Here is a 20,661-nt window from a genome sequence, read left to right as displayed (position 1 = left end):
GTGGGCAATTAATAGTAAACATTGGCCCCAGTTGCCTATTGCCTAAGGAGACAAATTCTCCACCTGAAAGAGTTTTTTCCCACCCCAGAGAAGAAAAGAATAAAAACTTTTCAACATTAGAATTTATGCCAAGAAGTTCTCTAGTGACACAGAACAGCATCGCTCTTCTTTTCACTTATTGCGTCCTTACTAGCGCCTGACACTGCTAAGAATCACTATATTTAATGTTCACAAAAACCCATGGGAGGCTGATGTAGTTCCTCATGGCACATGCAGAGATTGGGCAGGAATTTCAGATTCCGCGGAATCTGAAGTCTGTATCTAACTAGCATGGAATCCAAAACAAAAAAAGTACATATATTGCTTAAAAAATAATAAGACTTAAGTAAAGAGCTGTGTTTTATGACACCTAGCATTTCTCTTTGGGGCACTATTTACTATTGTCATTTGGTTCTAAAGAGCCAGCCTCCCACCCTTGGGAACAGACTCGTAAAACAGAAGAAGTGAAGGCACGTCATGAAAATATGGACAGCAAAGTGCAGAGTAATGAGAAATAGAGATCACAGCAGTCTGTGCCTCAAGCTCTGGACTCCAGTGAATTTGAGTCTGCATCACAGCTCTAGGGAAGACATCTCTGACAGTTCTGCATTTCATATATGAGAAATGATTAAAGGAAATGACCTTCAAAATCTGAAATTCCACAGCTTTTTAATTTTTTCTCACTATTACTGCATGTGACACAGAACATTACTTTGCTGATATACTATGTATACTTTTTGTTTCCAATATTCCATTACACAGCCTTCTATGGCCAATATTGTTTTTATAATTCTGGTCAAAATATTTTCTCTAAGAAGTCCAGTTCAGGCACAGTCACACAATATTGTGCGAGGGCTTGAGACACTGAGAGGCTCATGTTGAACAACTGCGTGATCAACATCAGGGCCAGGCCTTGGAGGGTGAGGGGACACATCAAGGAAGAGAAGGGAAAGTTCAACTTATGGCACAATAGAGCAAAAACTACATTATATCATTAAATCCATAAGTTAACACCAGGCCAAGTACTTTGGGATGACCACAGAAAGAAGTCTAATGCCAAGAGCTCATGTACTGGGGTGAAAGAGGCAATGGTCATGCTGAATACCAAATCGGCATCTCACCAAGTGCTGTCAGAGCAGTCAGCCAGCAGGGATCCAAGCACAGGCAAGGTATGAAGATTGAGACAGGCAGACTGGCTATCGCAGAGGACGACTGCCATTTCACTGAAGGAATTACGTTAGAGCAGAGGCTAATCAGAAATCCTCCGTAACACATCCGCTCTATGCTCAAGGCCTAAAATTTCACTGCCTACGGTATTGCTTGTGCTAAATTACATCCAACTGTGTGTCCAATAGGGTCTGCTAGGAGTTTTGCAGTGAGGCAGAATGACAATATCAATAGATTCATGCAATAAAATATCACTTTCTACAGATGTACAAAATCCTTACCATTATAAAATTTTCTGAAAAACTGAAAAGTAAAATCCTTTTGCAAATTAAATCTCAAACTTAAAGTCCCAGAGGATCAACTCAAAATAGCTTGGTGAATTAACTATCAATAATTATACCCCACTCCTAGACTTCTAATTCTGTCCAGTTTTGGATATATTTCAGATACTTTATTATTTAATATAATTATATTATTACATTATATTACATATATTATATAATTACATAATATATTTGCCATCTGAAGCCCTGATTTTTTACTGGAATCAGTGTAGTGATTTAGGAATTAAATTGTCAAATTTATCATTAACAAGTTTCTCTTGAGCCTTACTTATAGGAATGCAAAGAGAAGAAAATTCTCTTCCGTTATCCTCCAAGTTTAAAAAAATAAGCCAATTGCAGTCTATACATTCATTATTACAAGCAGGTAAGAATGTAGTCAGTCAGTTCATATCTGCTGTTTTGTGTTTTGTTTTTTTGTTGTTGTTGTTTGTTTTTTGGTACCAGGGATCAAATTCAGGTCCTTGCACTTGCAAAGCAGGCAGTGGAACCTCTGAGCTAAATCCCAGGCTGTTGTTTTTGTTTTTTTTTTTTAATTCAAGAGCTATGACTATAAATTCAAATGGAGGACAGATCATGTTCTGATTGTGCTTAATTTGTTACTTTATCTTAGAAGGAGTAGACATTTACCTATACATAGCATTTACTCTTTTAACCAAGTTGCAGTGGAAACACTACTATATTTTCTCAATGTATATACCCACACTATCACTAACTGTAACTCATAATGCCTTTCTTTTTCAAACAGAATATCCATGCACACCCCTAACCCCAGTACTGAATTAAACAGGGACAACATCTGGAAATGTGACCACTTTGGTGAGCAAGCATTTTCAGTCTTGTATCACAGTGGCTATTTCCTCTGCCTCTTCATGCAAAACTCCCCAGGGCTGTCTCACTAGCCTCCTAAGGAGCAGGTCTTCATTCAGCTGTAACCTGTGCTGTGTGTGAGTTACTCAAGCACGAAGTACTCATGTCTGCAAGTGAGTCACACTCTAGCACATGTACTCCAGGAGGCAGCAAGATACATCATCATGTTCAATATGTGTGATGACATGAAAAACGCTGGGAAACAGAAACTGATGCAGGGCCAAGTGGATGACACCAAATGAGGCAGCTCTTGAGCCTGTGCACAAGTAATGTGAATATAAAATTATTGCCTTTCTTAACCCTCAATACTATCCAAGTGGAGTGCAGTTGAGAACAGTTGATCTCACTGTATCTGACCAGGCCTGTCACTATTACTTTATATCTAGAGCTTTACCAAAACCTGTAGCCTTCAAGGGACTCAACTGCTTTTCAAGTTAAAAGCAGCAAATACCTGCTTGGCATTTTACATCAATGAATATATCTATAACCAAGTTCCTACCCCTGTTGCTTAGGACTCATAGGATTGAAAGAATGACAATATAATTTAAATTTGGGTCATAAACTTAAAAATATTATCAGATTTCTCTGAGAAAACTGGGACGTAGAGTCACCCTAGTCTCTGAAAGGGAAGCTGACCACCACCCACAGATTAATATGGTTCAATGCTTCTGGAGGATGTGCACTGACCCAGAGCTGGGTTTGTTTCCCTGCCCTTCAGTCAAGACTCCACCAATAGGAGGAGGCAAGCAGTCCAAGGAGGAAGAGCATCACTTTAGGAGACAAAGTGTTCACAAACAGTTAATTCTCCACATTTAACTTCCACTTCTAAAAATTTTTGACACACTGGATTCTTTCCTCTTTGTTGAAAATTTTCAGGTACCACAGGATAATCACAAGTATATTTCCCTGCTACTTCACTGCTCACATCTCTTCAGTTGCCTGTGGACATCTCTCCACCTGTCAGACTTTAAATGTCGGATTGTTTTACAGGACCCTACTTAGCGCTTTTCTCAGTCCCATCTCCTCTTATGACCTTTTTCCTTATTAAATGACTTCAAATAATATTTATACTGATGATTTTACAAGTTATATCTATAGACTTTAATTTGCCCTTGCTACAGATTTATTAACTACTTGTCATCACCACTGAACTTAATAAAGCCCATGTACAATGTAATTTGTACCCTTGGAAATGCACTTACCCATGAAGGTTTCCTATCTCCATGAATGGCACCCACTCAAATGTATACCATCTCAAAACTAAAAGCTTCGATTGATCCTTGCACATTCTCAGTATGCAAGACTGATTCAGTAACCAATTCATCAATAATTTTTTGTGTCTTTATACCAAAAACATCACCTGTGGGTCATTTCTCACCTTTTATCGCTATCAATTTTCTCAACCAAAGATGTATTATGTTGGTCCTCCCCTGCTTGTGCCACCACCACCATTGCTCCAGTGCCAAGAAGGCCTGCTTGGGCCCAATGCATGGGACAGGTAGCCGTGCCCTCCCCTGCCTGCACCACTGCCATCACTCCAGCACCAGGAAGGTAGCTGCAAGGGTGCCCCTGAACCCCGCCCCCCTGCTCTAAGACCTCCTGATTGTGCCAGTCATTAGGCCCACTGTGCAGGGCAGAGGTGGTCATAAAGGGTATTTTTCTGAGCTCTGAACTTTGAACATCTTTAAAGAAAGGGTGGGGGAAACCTGTAGTAGAATTGTGTGGAGTTCAACCCTTCAGGAGGTCGGGGAACTCAATCTGGACCTTGTAGCCTGAGGTCAGTCTACATCGTGGGAGTCTGCCATCAGACAGCTGAGATCAGGGGACTTGCTTCTGTATATGGCAGTGAACATTGTATATTATGACAGCAAACATAAAGTCTGAAAGAGGTCCTTTAATTTTATTTTATTTTTCTTTCTTTTCCACATTCCACTCTGCAAATTCTTTCTTTTTGCTGTGCCCTTTCTCCAACACAGTCTCTTGTTCTGCCATATTATCCCTCATCTTCCTTTCTGTTGCTACACCTGCCCTAACTTAGATTTCTTCTATCATTTTTTTCTTTTTTCTTTATATTCTTTTCTTCTGTCATTCCACCTCACTCAAGGGTCAATAGTTGCAAGGGAAAGTGAGCCCCTATTACTGTTAAGGGGACATATTCTAGTTCTTATACTCTGTCTATCCCTTTTGAATTTAACAGTTTCCTAAAGATTATATGGTCATTCTATGTCCTCTGGCTTCATTTGAAACCTTGTCCAATTCTTTTACTTATCTATTACTCTGTCTAACTCTAAGCCCCCATCCTAAATGGTAAATATGTTATATTGAAAAGTTTATTCACTGCAAACATATTTTGGACTGATTCTTGATTTTAATTCAATTCACATGGTGATAGACTAATGACTACCACAAGTGGTCAGTTTGCAAGTTGCGCTTGATCATATTGTGCTGCTGATTGTATCAATAGGGATAAAGGATTGTGATTGATTTAATGAGCTGTTTTCTCTGATATTATGAAAATGAGAATGTGTATGAGTCATTAGAGACTCAAAAGCTAAATGCAACTATATCAGGAAGATTTAAGTAATAACCCAGAAATTAAACCAAGGACAACCAACAAAAAATATAAAAATGAGAAAACACTTAAGCAAGACACAAAGACAGACTTCCAGTTCACCAATGGCAAACAGTAGGGCAAATGAGGATGAAAAGTCTAATAGTAAGCCACCAGAAAACCCTGAACTCAAAGCACAGGAAGTAACAAAACAGATCATTCAGGCTCTAGAAAAATTAAAAACAGAAATTATTTCCCACATAACCATAGATATAGTGAACAAAATAAAATTCATGAGTCTAGACTCTAGAACAGAAACTGGGAAAAAAAAAAGAAATAGATGACCTCAGGACCATGATAGAAGCCATGAAGCCCCAGCATAAGAAAGAAATGGAAACAATAAATGCCCAATATAGGAAAGGAATGGAATCCATAAAAGAAATTCAAACGGATATCCAGGAGATTAAAAGCTCTACTGAAAGTGTTTGCAACAGAATATAAGAATGCAAAGATAGAACCTCAGCTATAGAAGATAAGATTACAGTCAGTGACCCTTAAAAGAGAGGTCTCTTAAAAACAGTAAGGGATCATGAGAAATCGATCCAACAACTCCTAAAAGAGGCAAAGAAGAATAACATGAGAGTGATAGGAATCCATGAAGTAGCAGGAGAAAAAACAAATGACTAAAAAAACTGTTCACAGAATTAATGACAGAAAACTTCCCAAACAGAGGGGATGAATTTGACCTTCAGATAACTGAGGCATATAGGACCCCAACTAGCTACAATCAAAAAAAATCTACACCTAGACATATAATAATCTAGATCCCAGAAACCCAACAGAAGAACAAAATACTACAAGCAGTAAGAGAAAAAAAAACAAATCACATGCAAAGGAAAGCCCATCAGAATCACAGCAGACTTTTCAACACCAACCCTTGGGGCAAGGAGAGCCTGGAATGAGATATTTCAAGTACTAAAAGAGAACAACCTCCAAACTACACTGATGTATCCTGCAAAACTCTCTTTCAAAATAGATGGAGAAATAAGACACTTCCACGGCAAAGAACAGCTGAGAAACTTCATGAATACCAAACCAGCACTACAAGGAATTCTACACAATATCCTAAAAAAAGACAATGAAGGTAAAAATACCATGAGGCCCAACAGAGCAAATCAAATAGGCAAGGCAAGAAACGAAAAGGAGGAGGCAAAAAATTAAAAAGAGTCAACAAAAGGACAATAACATGACAATGATAAGTCAGTACAACGTATCAGTTATAACCATGAATGTCAATGGCCTCAATTCACCAATCAAGAGAAAAACACTGGCAGAATGGATTAAAAAGCAAAATCCAACAATATATTGTATATGAGAAATGCACCTAGTGCAAAAAGAAGCCCATAGACTGAAAGTGAAAGGAAGAAAAACAATTTTCCATGATACAGGAGCTCAGAAAAAAGCAGGGGTAGCAGTCCTATTCGCAGACAAAGTAAATTTCAAACCAAAACTTATTAAAAGAGACAAAGAAGTCCACTACATTCTTGTAAAGGGAAAAATTCAAGAGGAAGAGATGACAATCACAAACATATATGCACCAAATATTAATGACCCCAACTATATAAAACAAATATTAAGAAACATGAAAAACAAAATAAGCACTAATACAATTATAGTGGGGGAATCTAAATACCCCACTTTCACAAACAGATACGATTATCTAGGCAAAAAATCAACAACAAAATAGTAGAATTGAACCAAGCTTTTGAACACATGGACTTAATAGATGTCTATAGAGTGTTCCACCCCACAAAATCAGAAAATACATTCTTTTCAGCTGCACATGGGTCACTCTCCAAGATAGACCACATACTAACAGAACAGGTTTGAATAAATGCAAAATAATCAAAATTATTCCCTGTATATTATCAGATCATACTGCAATCAAGCTGGAGATCAATAGCATAAGAAACTGTAGGAAATTCACAAACACATGGAAACTGAACAACACTCTCCTGAACAATCAATGGATCACAGAGGAAATTAAAGAAGAAATTAGAGAGTTTTTGCAAATAAATGAAAATGCCAATACAACATACAGGAATCTATTGGACACAATGAAAGCAGTTCTACAGGGAAAATTCATAATATTGAATGCCCACATTAGGAAAACAGAGCAGGCTCAAATAAATAACTTAACAATGAAACTTAGACTCCTAGAAAAACACGAGCAAGAAAAATCCAAAGCTCAAACAAGAGAGGAAATTATAAAGATCTGAGCAGAAATCAATGCAATTGAAACTAAGAAAATGATACAAAAAATAAGTGAAACAAAGAGCTGGTTTTTTGAAAGAATAAATAAAATCGACAAACCCTTAACTAATCTTATCAAAAAAAAGGAAAGAAAAGGCTCAGATCCATGCAATCATGGAATGAAAAAGATGAAGTCACAACAGATCCAAAAGAAATCCAGAAGATCATGAATACCTACTTTGAGAACCCGTACTCCAATAAAATGGAAAACACAGAAGAAATGGACAGATTTTTAGATACTTACGAATTACCAAAGTTGAATGAAGAAGATAAAAACATTTTAAACACCCCAGTTACAGTCAGTGAAATTGAAAATGTAACTAAAAATTTACCAACAAAGAAAAGCCCAGGTCCTGATAGATTCACTGCTGAATTTTACAAGACATTTAGAGAAGAACTACTGCCGTTATTCTTCAACCTTTTCAATGAAATCGAAAGGGAAGCTATACTTCCAAATTCATTCCTGGAAGCAAGTATCATTTTGATTCCCAAACCAGGGAAAGATGCAACTAAAAAGGAGAACTACAGACCAATCTCCTTAATGAATATAGATGCAAAAATCCTTAATAAGATACTAGCAAACAGAATACAGAGGATTATTAAGAAGATCATCCATCCTGACCAAGTCAGATTTATTCCAGAGATGCAAGGGTGGTTCAACATACAAAAGTCAATAAATGTAATACATTATATTAACAAAGTCAAGGACAAATCCATATGATCCTCTCAATAAATGAAGAAAAAGCATTTGATAAAATTCAACACCCATTCATGATAAAAACCCTGCAAAAAATTGGAATAGATGGTCTCTATCTCAACTTAATAAAGGCTATCTATGAAAAATCAACAGCTAACATCATATTAAATGGCCCAAAATTGAAAACCTTCACGTTAAAATCAGGAACAAGACAAGGATGCCCACTATCACCACTCCTCTTTGATATAGTTCTGGAAATATTAGCCATAGCAATTAGACAAGAGAAAGAAATTAAAGCAATAAAGATAGGAAAGGAAGAAGTTAAACTGTCATTATTTGCTGGTGATATGATACTCTACATTGAAGACCCAAAAAACTCCACAAAAAGACTTAGTATATAAGTTGATGAAAGGACTGATGACAAAAATGAGCCTTGACTTAAGAGTTTTGAAAATACTCAGCCTTTCCAGATAGTACATAATACTAAACTCAAGAAAATACTAAGATGACTTTTAAATCAAGACAAATTTCAGAAAACCTGATATAAGATGAAAGCAGGATTTTATTGTAAAATCATTTAAGACCCAAAAAAGATAAATAGTGGTACTTCAGAAGGCAAGAAATCAGATAAAAGACATAATAGATTTGAGAGATGCAGATGAAAACAACACTGAGATTCCACCTCACCCCACAAAGAATGGCTGCTATCACGAAATCAATCAATAACAAATGTTGGCGGGGTTGTGGGGAGAAAGGAACCCTTCTCCATTGTTGGTGGGAGTGCAGACTGGTGCAACCACTATGGAAATCAATATGGAGATACCTCAAAGCGCTGGGACTAGAGGTTCCATTTGACCCAGCCATCCCTTTGCTGGGTATCTTTCCAAAAGAATTAAAAGAATCATATCACAGTGATATACGCACACCTATGTTTATAGCCACACAGTTTGTAACACCTAAAACTTGGAAACAGCCCATTTGCCCATCATTTGGAAACTGGATAAAGAAGATGTGGTTTTTCTATAAAATGGAATACTATTCAGCCATAAAGAATGAGAAATTAGATTCATTCATAGGAAAATGGATGCATATTGAGGATATAATCCTAAGTGAAAAAATAAGTCACACATGTGTAAATACTGAATAGTTTCTCTGGTGTGAACAAACTATAATAGTACATAAGATCCTAATGAGATAATTGAAAATGTGAAATAGGAAGAAAGGGGATAAAGTTATAGAGAAAGTGGGAAGGGTAGGGGAAAGGTAATAAGGGAAAGAAAAATAATAGGAGAAAATGAAAAAATGAAAATAAAATGTTTGTAAATGGGAAGGGAAGGAGGGGTGAAGGGAGGGCAGGGACAAGGGGAAAAAACAAGACTGAAGGCCTGTCATGTAAAGGTATAAGATCCCAATAATGAATTTAATTGCACTGTATACCTGAAATGTACCAATAAACTCAATAAAAAAAAATAAATAAATAAATAAATCAGTACCTCGTATCTAGTAAGAACTCATTAAATATTTCTGGACTGACAGATCTGGAAAATTTGTCATTCTGAAAGTGTAACTAAAATTCATTGAAACTTCATGCACATCTCAAAACTGTGTGCCAAATTTTTATCTTTCAACCAATTTCAATTCTGAATTTTTTGTTCATTCCCCAGTTCATGTGTCATCACCTTCCAGAAGACTATTATACTTTAGTTCAACAGTCTTGAAATAGCTACCAGGGTGGACTGATGATGTCTCTAAGGTAGCAAACTTATGTGTATTCTGTATGTATTGTCATACTTAAGTTTTTTTGCAAACTTTGGTCCCTTTTTATTTGCTTTACCCAGTGAACATAGATATGGTTCTTACACATCTTCACTAAATACAGATTCACTGTGTTATTTTGAACATCACCACAACGTCCCCTGATAATGCTCATAATGTCTAACATCTGGAAGCTAGAGAAAACAGGAAAAAGAGAAAATAACCCTATTCTTATTGTGCACCGGCAAGTGCCCACTCTATGCCTGTGAAAGCACAGATGCCAGAGATGATGCCAATGGTACACTCTCTCCCCTCAGCTCTTACCAACCAGATCATTTTTACTGAAGCTCCGCAGATATATGCAGGCACCGTGAAAGCTAATGCTATATTACCATTTTTAAATTATATTCCTTGAAGGTCTATTTCAAATTTTTAGGGAGAAGACTGATTTTTCTATTCACAAAAATGGTATATAAAAACAAATTCACTTCTTAAGTCTTGTCCACTGGTCAAATAGACTGCATTATGAAAAGATATGTACACAACTTTTTCTACTTTTCTTTAGTTTTTGTTCTGTTGGCAGCTTTCTTTTTCAAAATGCATGAATGAGACAGCTTCCCATGAGCCATACTAATGTTATCAAATTTAGATTACATTTATGAAAACTCCTCCTTCCAAGTAAACAACAGTACATTAGAAGTCATTTAAGGTCAGCATTCATGCACAGTATAGCTTCTGACTTTGGTGGGCTGCAATTGCAAGTGCTTTGCAAAAAAATGTGAAATCCAGATTTTGAAAAGGCCTTAGTGGTGGTGCATGCCTATAAACCCAGCACACGGGAGGCTGAGGCAGGCGGACTGCTTCGAGTTCAACACCAGCCTGGGCTACATAGTGAGTTCCAGGTCAGTCTCAACTACATAGTGAGACCCTGTCTGAAACCCCCCAACAACAACAAAAAAAAAGCCTTAGCATCCTGGTGTTCATTGCAGCAATATTTATAATAGCCAAGTTGTAGAAATAGCCTAAATGTCCATCTCTCAATGAATGAAAAAAGAAAATACTTATACAGTGGAATGATATTTGGCCTTTTAAAAAGAAGGAAATTCTGCATTGTGACAAGGATGAACCTTGAGGATATAAATGAAGTAATCCAGTCACAAAAAAATACCGCATGATTCCATTTATATGAAGTGTCTGAAATAATCATTCACAAAAGCAGAGTAGAATCCAAGTTTCCAGGGACTGTTGAGAGGGGAAAATAAGAAGTTGCTCATTGCAAGTGACAATGTGAAATAGGAAGAAAGGGGCTAAAGGTATAGGGAAAGTGGGAAGGATAGGGGAAAGGTAATAAGGGAAAAGAAAAAAATATGAGAAAATGGAAATAACGTGTTTGTAAATGTGGAGGGGAGGAGGGGGTGAAGGGAGGGCAGGGACAAGGGGAAAAAATGAGAATATCTGTCATGTAAAGGTACAAGATCCCAATGATGAATATAACTGTACTGTATGCCTAAAATGTACCAATAAACTCAATTTAAAAAAAAAGAAGTTGCTCATTAATGAGTGTATTTGTTATACAAGATGAGTAAGTTCTAGAAGTCTGTTGTGGAATATGTTATCTGTAGTTAATACTGCTTTGTATACTTAAAATACTCTAAAAGGATTTCATGTTGATGCTCTCAACAACGTAAGCTTAAAAAAAAAACACTGTAGTCTATGTATCAGCACTGCATAAAGGCTTTGTTTTATTCTTTTCCTTTTCATTTAAGAGAGCTGTCTACTTTGGCAAGAGGTGGCAATTTTCATTTTTCTAGTTATGTAAGAAATTATGTGTAGAAACTTGGCTTAAACGGCTGTTTCATTTCAGTGATATTTTAGCTTCTCGCATGAGGATGGTGTCCTGAATAATTACTGTTTGGCTGTTCTACCCATGAATCTAGCTCAGGTTTTAGCACCCTGTCCACTATTTTCAGCTTTCACCACAAATTGTACCAATTATGCTGGTGCACTTGGGCTGGCTATACTCAGGCAGTTGACTCCAATGCTGGTTTTCTTACTGTTCAAAGCCCACTTGCAGTACACACTTTACGCCTACTTGATGCATTGAGTATAGAGCTGAGAGCAGTTTGACCAATATTCACAGGAGAGAAGAGGCTAGAGAATGAGATCACAGCCTCAAACAAAAGAAAAAACTGAAAGGATACAAGACTAGAAAATCAGGAGATCAGAAGGGCAGAGAAGTAGAAATAGAAGTAGAATGGTGATTAGCAGGACAAAGATCAGGCAAAATTTTTAATATGTTATTCCTTGATATAAGTGACCTAGATAAGAGAAAATAATTTAATTCTAAATTTATTAAATTATGTTAAAGTAATGCTAATCACATCAGATTCTTAAAGCACATACTATTTATATCTAATTACTTTGCTGGAAAGTATTATATCTTGTTACATGTCAAGAAAGCTAAGTGGGTTTTAGCCAGTTAAAACAATAGATCCATCCCGCCTCTGTGTTCGGTCCTTGTGGAATCAGGGTCTGTTCTGTGAATTGACTCATAAGATATGCAGGACAGCAGCTTAAAGAAAAATATCATTTCACTGTAAGCCACAGAAAGAATACCAACTCAGAATTGAAGATTTTTTTTTTTTTTTTTTTGAGACAGGGTTTCACTATGTAATTGAGACTGCCCTGGAACTTACTATGTAGCCCAGGCTGGTCTCAAACTCACAGCGATCCTCCTGCCTCAGCCTCCCGAGTGCTGGGATTACAGGCATGTGCCACCATGCCTTGCCAGAATTGAAGAATTTCTATAAAAAATCCACTTGATAAAAGCAAATGCAAAATATTTTTAAGTACAAAGAGAAAACTGTCAAAAAAAGAAGAGTGGTTTCAGCAGTCGTTCAAGTTTGCAGGGCGTAGAACTTGTGAGTCATTTTAGGTACTTGGTTTCTACAAATGGCAAATCCTTTTATATCCATTTTCTTCCACATAGATACATATAATAAAGAAAAGGATTATGATAATCCATTTTAATGATATACTACTATAATAGGAATCCTTTTACCCCAGCAATCAAAATTTTCAACTGGGAAAAAAAGTATAACAACCTCAAAAGCAAATATAGCTGAGGAGGGTAACGGCAAGTAATAAAAAGGGCAAAAACTGCAAATACTTCTCACCTATATTTATTGCTATCTCAGCCAGAAGGAAGCCTGTCTTTTCTGCTCCCTTTTAGACCTCTGCTCATTTCCTTCTAGTCATTCCCACCTCGCAGTGGCCACTAGTTCATTTGTTGAGAAAATAAAATTATAGGTTTAAATAGCACACAAAGTTTTACCATCACCAAAGAGTTGCAATCCTTCTACATTATGCAAAAATAAACATACTAAACTTCAAATTGTATTAAATTCCTTTAAGATCGTTGTTCCTCTGTCCTCCTCCATAACTTAAATCCTGGTAGACTCTGTGTGCAGATGTACTTACACACCCACACATAGAATATATCATACTTTTATTCCTTGGAGCACAAATTTATGTATAATAATTTAAAAACTATATTACAAGAAAACTATTATATATGGCTTAAGTAATGATGCACAATGAATATATATATTCAATGCAGCAAATATAATTACTGTGAAATTACTAATGCAAATTACTAATATAAACTGACAAAACTCAAGAGGTGACTGGCCCAGCCTTCTAAAAAAAAAAGGGTGTGTTTTAAAATTTTGAAAAGATGCTTCCTTTCTTTATGGTCCTAATAGTGCCGGGAACCAACATTTTTCCCTTCCTCACTTTACAAACAATCAATCCCTCTCCACCAATGTCCATATATAGTGATTCAGGAAAATCTGAATAATACCCTAGTTCCAGAGGTATCCAAACCTTCTTGAAAAGCATGTCTACTTAACTCACTTGGCAGAGACAAGTCTAGAATGGCTGTATGTGGTAAGCCATCGTCAGGTAGGTCAGCTATGTGTGGGCATAGTAAGAAATACATCATGGAAGAGTACAGAATATGGCCTTGGGTGGTAGTAGATAGAAATGAATGGTACATACTCTATTCATGAACAATGAATGTATAAAAAGTACCAGATTCAAGTGGCTTGGCAGATATCTGTACCAGCTTCAGAAACCACTAAACTCTCTTCAAAAAGAACAAAGGGAGATGGCGAGACCTTGTATTCTTGAGGAATAATTTACAAATGTTTCCTTCTTTGCCTGTTGGCAAGTACAAGTGCAAACCAATTTAACAATGACACAAACCAATTCCTGTGTTGTTGCCACCATTTCTCAAGCATTATATATTTATTGACTAATTTATATTGTACACAGTATCTCATTTGTTTGACATTTTAATTGCATTTTAAACTGCACATTTTTTGTATGGCATAGATATCCTCTTTCTTTTTTCACAATAGTCAAAAAATAGAATCTAGGCAATAGTTTATATAAAAGTGGAAAAGGAAAAAACCTAGAATTTAATAAATGTAAGAAATTAACAGGTTCTATGGAGATATTATTACAAACATGAAAAAATTATCTAGTTTTCTAATGCTTATTCTTTTTGTTTTGTTTTGTTTTGTTTTTTGTTGAGACAGGGTCTAACGGTGTAGTGAGGCTGACATGGAACTCTCTGTGTAGCTCAGGCTGGTCTTGAACTCACAGTGATCCTCCTGCCTCAGCCTCCCAAGTGCTGGGATTATAGGCATGCACCACCATGCCCGGCTGCTATATTTATTCTTTATGAAGTGAGTAAAAAAAGATAAAATAATTTCACATTGATTTTTAACCTGTTCACAAATTTTAAAGTAATCAAGAAGCTTAATCTAGCTTTTTATAAGCATGAATTATGAATTTACTGTGATCTAATAAGACAATTTTTCAAAGCATCAACAAAACCCACATTATTTTATATTTAATAATGATGAAGCAAAATGAGGTGTGATTTTATTTTATATCATCAAACCCATCTAAATGAATGAAAATCTCTTATGAAATAATTCACACACACAAAAAGCTCATATTCCAATGTAAAATTCTCAAGATTTTTAAACTTTATTCTATTAAGCATATTAAGTGTTCTCTTCATCATTACTGTATCCAATGAAGCAAGTCTGATTTTTTGTACATTGTACTGTTAACAATGTACATAGTGTTCTGAAATAAGTTATTCTTTTACAGAGAAACAGCTGTCAATCTATTAGTTGATGAGCAGGCAGATCTAAAAGCTTGCCTTGTTTAGTGTTTCCAAGGGAAACATTCTCTCAGTATACTCATTCAAGATTCAAACTTTGAAAAATTATATTTTTGGTGTGTGCATGTGAAAGGAAAGTAAAATAGAGGTGTTAAAACTCCAGAATGAAACATTAGGTCTATAGCAATACCAAGTATTGAGAGAATCAGTTAATCATATGGATTTAATCGAACACAAGCAAGATGATGCTTAAAAAAACAGAAAACTGTAAGAAATAATGTGCCCTAAGGAATCTGGTTAGTGAAATATTTCAAGATGGGATGCCATCGTAAACACTGTCAGAACACCAACACAAAGAGAGGTGAGACAAGAAGATAAAGTATCACTAGCAAAGAAAGATAGAAAGAAAAGAAAATAAAGAAGGAAAGAAAAATACAGGTGAATTATGAAAAACATCAAAAATACGTATATGAATTTTTCAATATTTATTTACAGCAACATCATATAAAGAAAATTGGCCAATATAGTCAATTCCAAAAGCAAATGACTCAAACAGTTATGAAATTTTTAAATTGGTCTAACAATTTACTACAAAATCTACATTAAAAGTGTTTGATCTGTAGCTTCTTGGGTGTACTTAGTAATCTCTCACTACCATCATTCACTTATAGAAATTTTGAGTGTGTCTGAAATACTAAGACATGTATTTATATGAAAATATTTCTAATCATGATAAGTTCCTTAGAAGATTTATTGTGATTTTATATATTTACTGTTCATGTCTAACACTAGCATTTTAATGCTTAAATGTGTTTAATATTCAATGAAATGCATATGCATACATACACACACTTCACTAAACATCTGAAAATATGCATACAAACTCAAAATAAATAGAGTACTACGGTTTAAAAATGACATATCTTCATTCCCTAAAATAGGTAACATTCAGCTAAGAAGTTATAGTAGTGGAATTCAAACAAATCAAGGGAAATTGATATCTTTCTTGTAGTATGGTAAAAAAAATGTATAAATTTGTCATTGTAATGTTATATTTCCCATGAATTTTTAACTTCTGTACTTAAGAGAAATGACAATGAATATGTGCACTTTCCTTTAACAACAAAAAAACCCTGAATGAGTGTTTAGCTCTGTGTACAAATAGAGCAGCTAATAAGTGTAGTTCTGAGATTTTAATTTAGATCTTTTTTCCACCAGGCCAGTGGTCTCCTCGTTGGACTTCAGGTCACTCACAGCACAGAGACCGAGAGCCACTGATGATATACTTAAATGTTAGAATCTAACCCTGCTAGACTTCTGTGTCTTTATTTGTAAAATAAAATTATTTAGGTGGCCTCCAACCCCACGTATGATCTTTTAATATTTTCAGTCATGATTAGACAGACTTACAAGTGATGAAATATGAAATTGTTTTTTAAATGGAGCTTAGAAATTTGCAAAACATATATTTGTCTATAGAATTAAGTAATTTCACAGTTTATGTAAATGTGCACATTTCTTTTGCCATAGTATGTGCCATGCAAGCTCACAGGCCCAATAAGGAGCAATATGAAAATGAAACAAGGAATATAAACACATTTGATAAATTCTTACAAGATAGAGCAATATGTCATTTTTTGTTTTATATTTTTGGGGGGTTTTTTCAATGCAACCTGTTTTATAACAGATGTATTGAGATACAGTTCACAGTTTAAAAATTTCACTTTAATATGCAAACTTTCAGTGCTTTTTAATAGATTTGTAGTTTCATAACCATTAAAATTTTCTAATTTTAAAATATTTGCATTAGCCTCAAAATAACCTTTTCACACATTAGTAATTACTCTATATTCCCACCTACCTGGTGCCTAGCAACCACCAACCTACTTTTTATTTTTAAGAAATTCATATCAATTGAATCATACAATATGTAGCCTTTTCAGACTTCTTTCAATGCTTTCAAGGTTCACCCATGTTGACGCACACATTAGTACATGATTCCTTCCTGTTACCAGATATTGAACACATAGAAAAAATGTTATCTATCTTCTTATTTTGTGTATACTTCGTTTGTGTTCACTTTTTGTTAATATGAAGGAGTCTGCTTCAAACATTCTTGTTCAAACTTTTGACCAGACATATATTTTCTTCCAGGTACATATTTAGAAGGGGAACCATTAGATTATCTGATAAGTCAAGATTTAATATTTTTAAAACTTCCAAAGTCACAGCAGCCATTTTATAATCTGGCAATAACATATGAGAGTTCTAATTTCTCTTCATCCTTGTCAACATTTTTGTCTTTTCTCTCTTACAATCTTAGTACATGTGAAACAATATTTTGTGATTTTTATTTCCTTTTCCTTAATGACTCAGGGTGTGGAGCATCTTTTCAGATAATTTTGGCTATCTGTATATCTTGTTCGAAGTAGCATATAAAAGTTCTTTGCTGATTGAATTGTAAATGTTCTTTTTATATTCTGTATACTAAACATTAACGTATGATTCTTAAATATTTTTTCTATTCGATGCTTTGTATTTTCATTTCTATTGATGATAAAAGTTTAAGCAAATAGTATTTAATTTTAGTAAAATTCGTTTATTTATTTTCTTCTTTATTATAATTTGGTATTTTACCTCAGAAGCCATACCTTTGCTCAAAAATATAAAAATTGGGGACCCATGCCCCACCCCCTGGGCATTGGCAGAGAAAAAGTGATAGGCACAGCATGTGGAGCTTGACGGGGACCACAGGCCTCAGCAGAAGAAACGTAAGAGGCACAGCCAAATAGGCACAGCCAAATAGGCACATGTAGGCGCCACCCCCAGCCTTTGGCCTCCTGGCTGGACTATTATCTAGATTCATACCACAAAGGTACAGGGGATCATAAGCACCATTGTTTTGAGCTCAGCCTCAATTTTGATTTAATTCACATGTTTAAAGGTGTTTGATTAATAACCACAAATTGTCACTTTCTAAGCTGTGCTTGATGCTATTGTGTTGTTCATTGTATCACTTGGCTAAGGTGCTACAATTGATTTAATAAGTTGTCCTTCCTGGTGCAATGAAAATGAGATTGCCTCAGAGTTGTTACAGATTCAAAATCTAAAGACAAGCTATAACAGGAAGATCGAAGTATTAACCCAGGAATTAAACCTAGGACAGTACCAACAACAAAAACAGAAATGAGAAGACATTCAAGCAAGGCACAAGCACAAACTCAGGCTGTCAGTCCACCAAAGGCAAATTCTTTGGAAAATGAGGTGGGAAAGTCTGATAATCAACCACCTGCACACCTTGAACTGATAGCACAGGAAGTAACACAACAAATAAATGAGGCTCTAGAAAAATACAAAACAGAAATAATTTCCAAGATAGCAACAGAGGTGGTGAGCAGAATGAAAGATGTGATTAGAGACTCTAGAAGAGAAACAGATTTAAAAAAAATACATGAGTTCAGGACCATGATAGAAGCTATGAATACCCAGCATAGGAAAGAAATGAAAACCATGAATGCCCAACACAGGAAAGAAATGGAATTCATGAAACAGATTCAAATAGATGTCCAGCAGATTAAAAACCCTATTAAAAGTATACACAGAAGACTGAGACAATCTGAAGGCAGAATATCAGATATAGAAGACAGGATGGCAGTCAGTGACCATGAAAAGAAATCTCTTTTAAAAAGTAAGGGAACATGACAAAATAACCCAACAGCTCCTGCATGGCACATAGAAGAAGAATATAAGACTGATAGTAGTCCATGAAAAGGCAGGAGAAATTAAAAATAATATAGAAATCAGAATATGCATTATTTTTGGCTGCACATGGGTCATTCTCCAAAATAGTCCACATACTAGCTGATAGAACATGTTTAAGTAATTGGAAAGTAATTGACATTATCCCATGTATATTATCAGACCATAGTGCAATTAAACTGGAGATCAATAGAAAAAAGACACTGCAAGAACTTCACAAACACATGGAAATTAAATGACACTCTCCTGAGCAACCAATGGGCAACAAAGGAAATTAAAGAAGAAATTAGACAGTTTTTACAAATACATGATAATGCCATTACAACCTACAGAAATCTATGGGACACAATGAAAGCAATTATACATGGGAAATTCATAACAATGAATGCCCACACTAGGAAAAAACAGAGCTAGATAAAATAAACAACCTAATGCTAAATATTAAGCTCCTACGAAAAGAAGAGCAAGGCAAACCCAAAGCTCCTATAAAGGAGGAAATTATAAAGATCAGAGTGGAAATCAATGCAATGGAGACTGAGAGAATTATACAAAAAAATTAATGAATCAAAGAGGTAGTTTTTTGAAAGAATAAATAAAATTGATAAACCCTTACCCAACCTTATCAAAAAAAGGAAAGAAAAGGCTCAAATCCATGCAATTAGGAATGAAAAAGATGAAGTCAGAAGAGATCCAACATATCCAACATATCCAACAGGAATCCAGAGGATTTCACATATTTTGAAAACCTGTACTCTAATAAAATGGAAAATAAAAAAGAAATGGACAGATTTTCTAGATATGTATGAATTACCAAAGTTGAATGAAAAAGATATAAAAATTCTAAACACTTCAATTTCAATCAGTGAAATTAAAAACGTAATTAAAAGTTTACCAACTAAGAAAAGCCTAGATCCACATGGAACACTGCTGAAATCTACAAGACATTTAGAGAACTACTGTCACCACTCTTTAAACTTTTCAGTGAAATTGAAAGGGAAGGAATACTTCCAAATTCATTCCTAGAAGCAAGTGTTACTTTGATTCCAAAACCAGGGAAAGACCCAACCAAAAAAGAGAACTACAGGCCAATCTCCCTAATGAACATAGGTGCAAAAATCCTCAATGAGATACTGGCAAACAGAATAGAGGGTCATCAAGAAGATCATATATGCTGACCAAGTCAGATTTATTCCAGGGATGCAAGGATGATTCAACATATGTAAATCAATAAATGTAATATTCTATATTAACAGAGTCAGAAACAAAAACCATGTGGTCCTCTCTACAGATGCAGAAAACACATTTGACAGCTTTCGGCGACCGTGGCATGGGGCAGATCCAGCCCTGCCGAGGATATCGGATCTCATCATCTTGCGTATTCTTTCAGTGCCTTCTCCCCACCCCAAAGCCCCCCAATAAAATGATTTGCCCCCCAAAAAAGAAAACACATTTGACAAAATTCAACAACCACTCATAATGAAAACCCAGCAGAAAATTGGAATAGATGGTCTTTGTGTCAACTTGATAAAGGGTATCTATGAAAAACCAACAGCCAACATCACACTAAATGGTCAAAAACTAAAAACCTGCAAACTAAAACAAGACAAGGATGTCCACTATCTCCACTCCTGCTCAATATAGTTTTGGAAACATTAGCCACAACAATTAGATGAGAAAGAAATAAAAGCAATAAAGATAGGAAATGAAAAAGTTAACCTGTCACTATTTGCTGACGATATGACATTCTACAGAGAAGTCCAAAAAAACTCCACCAAAAGACTTCTAGACTTATTGACACTTTTAGCAAAGTAGCTAGATACAAGGTCAACAACCAAAAATCAATAGCTTTCTTGTACACAAATAACAGAATCACTGTGAGAGAAATTAGGGAAACAATCCTTTTCACAATAGCATCATAAAAAATGAAATATCTAGGAATCAGTCTAACAAAAGAAGCAAAAGCCCTCTGCAT

Source organism: Fukomys damarensis, unplaced genomic scaffold, assembly GCF_012274545.1.
Source record: "Fukomys damarensis isolate Sample0158 unplaced genomic scaffold, DMR_v1.0_HiC HiC_scaffold_17, whole genome shotgun sequence".
NCBI lineage: Eukaryota > Metazoa > Chordata > Mammalia > Rodentia > Bathyergidae > Fukomys > Fukomys damarensis.
This window is presented reverse-complemented; position numbering follows the sequence as displayed.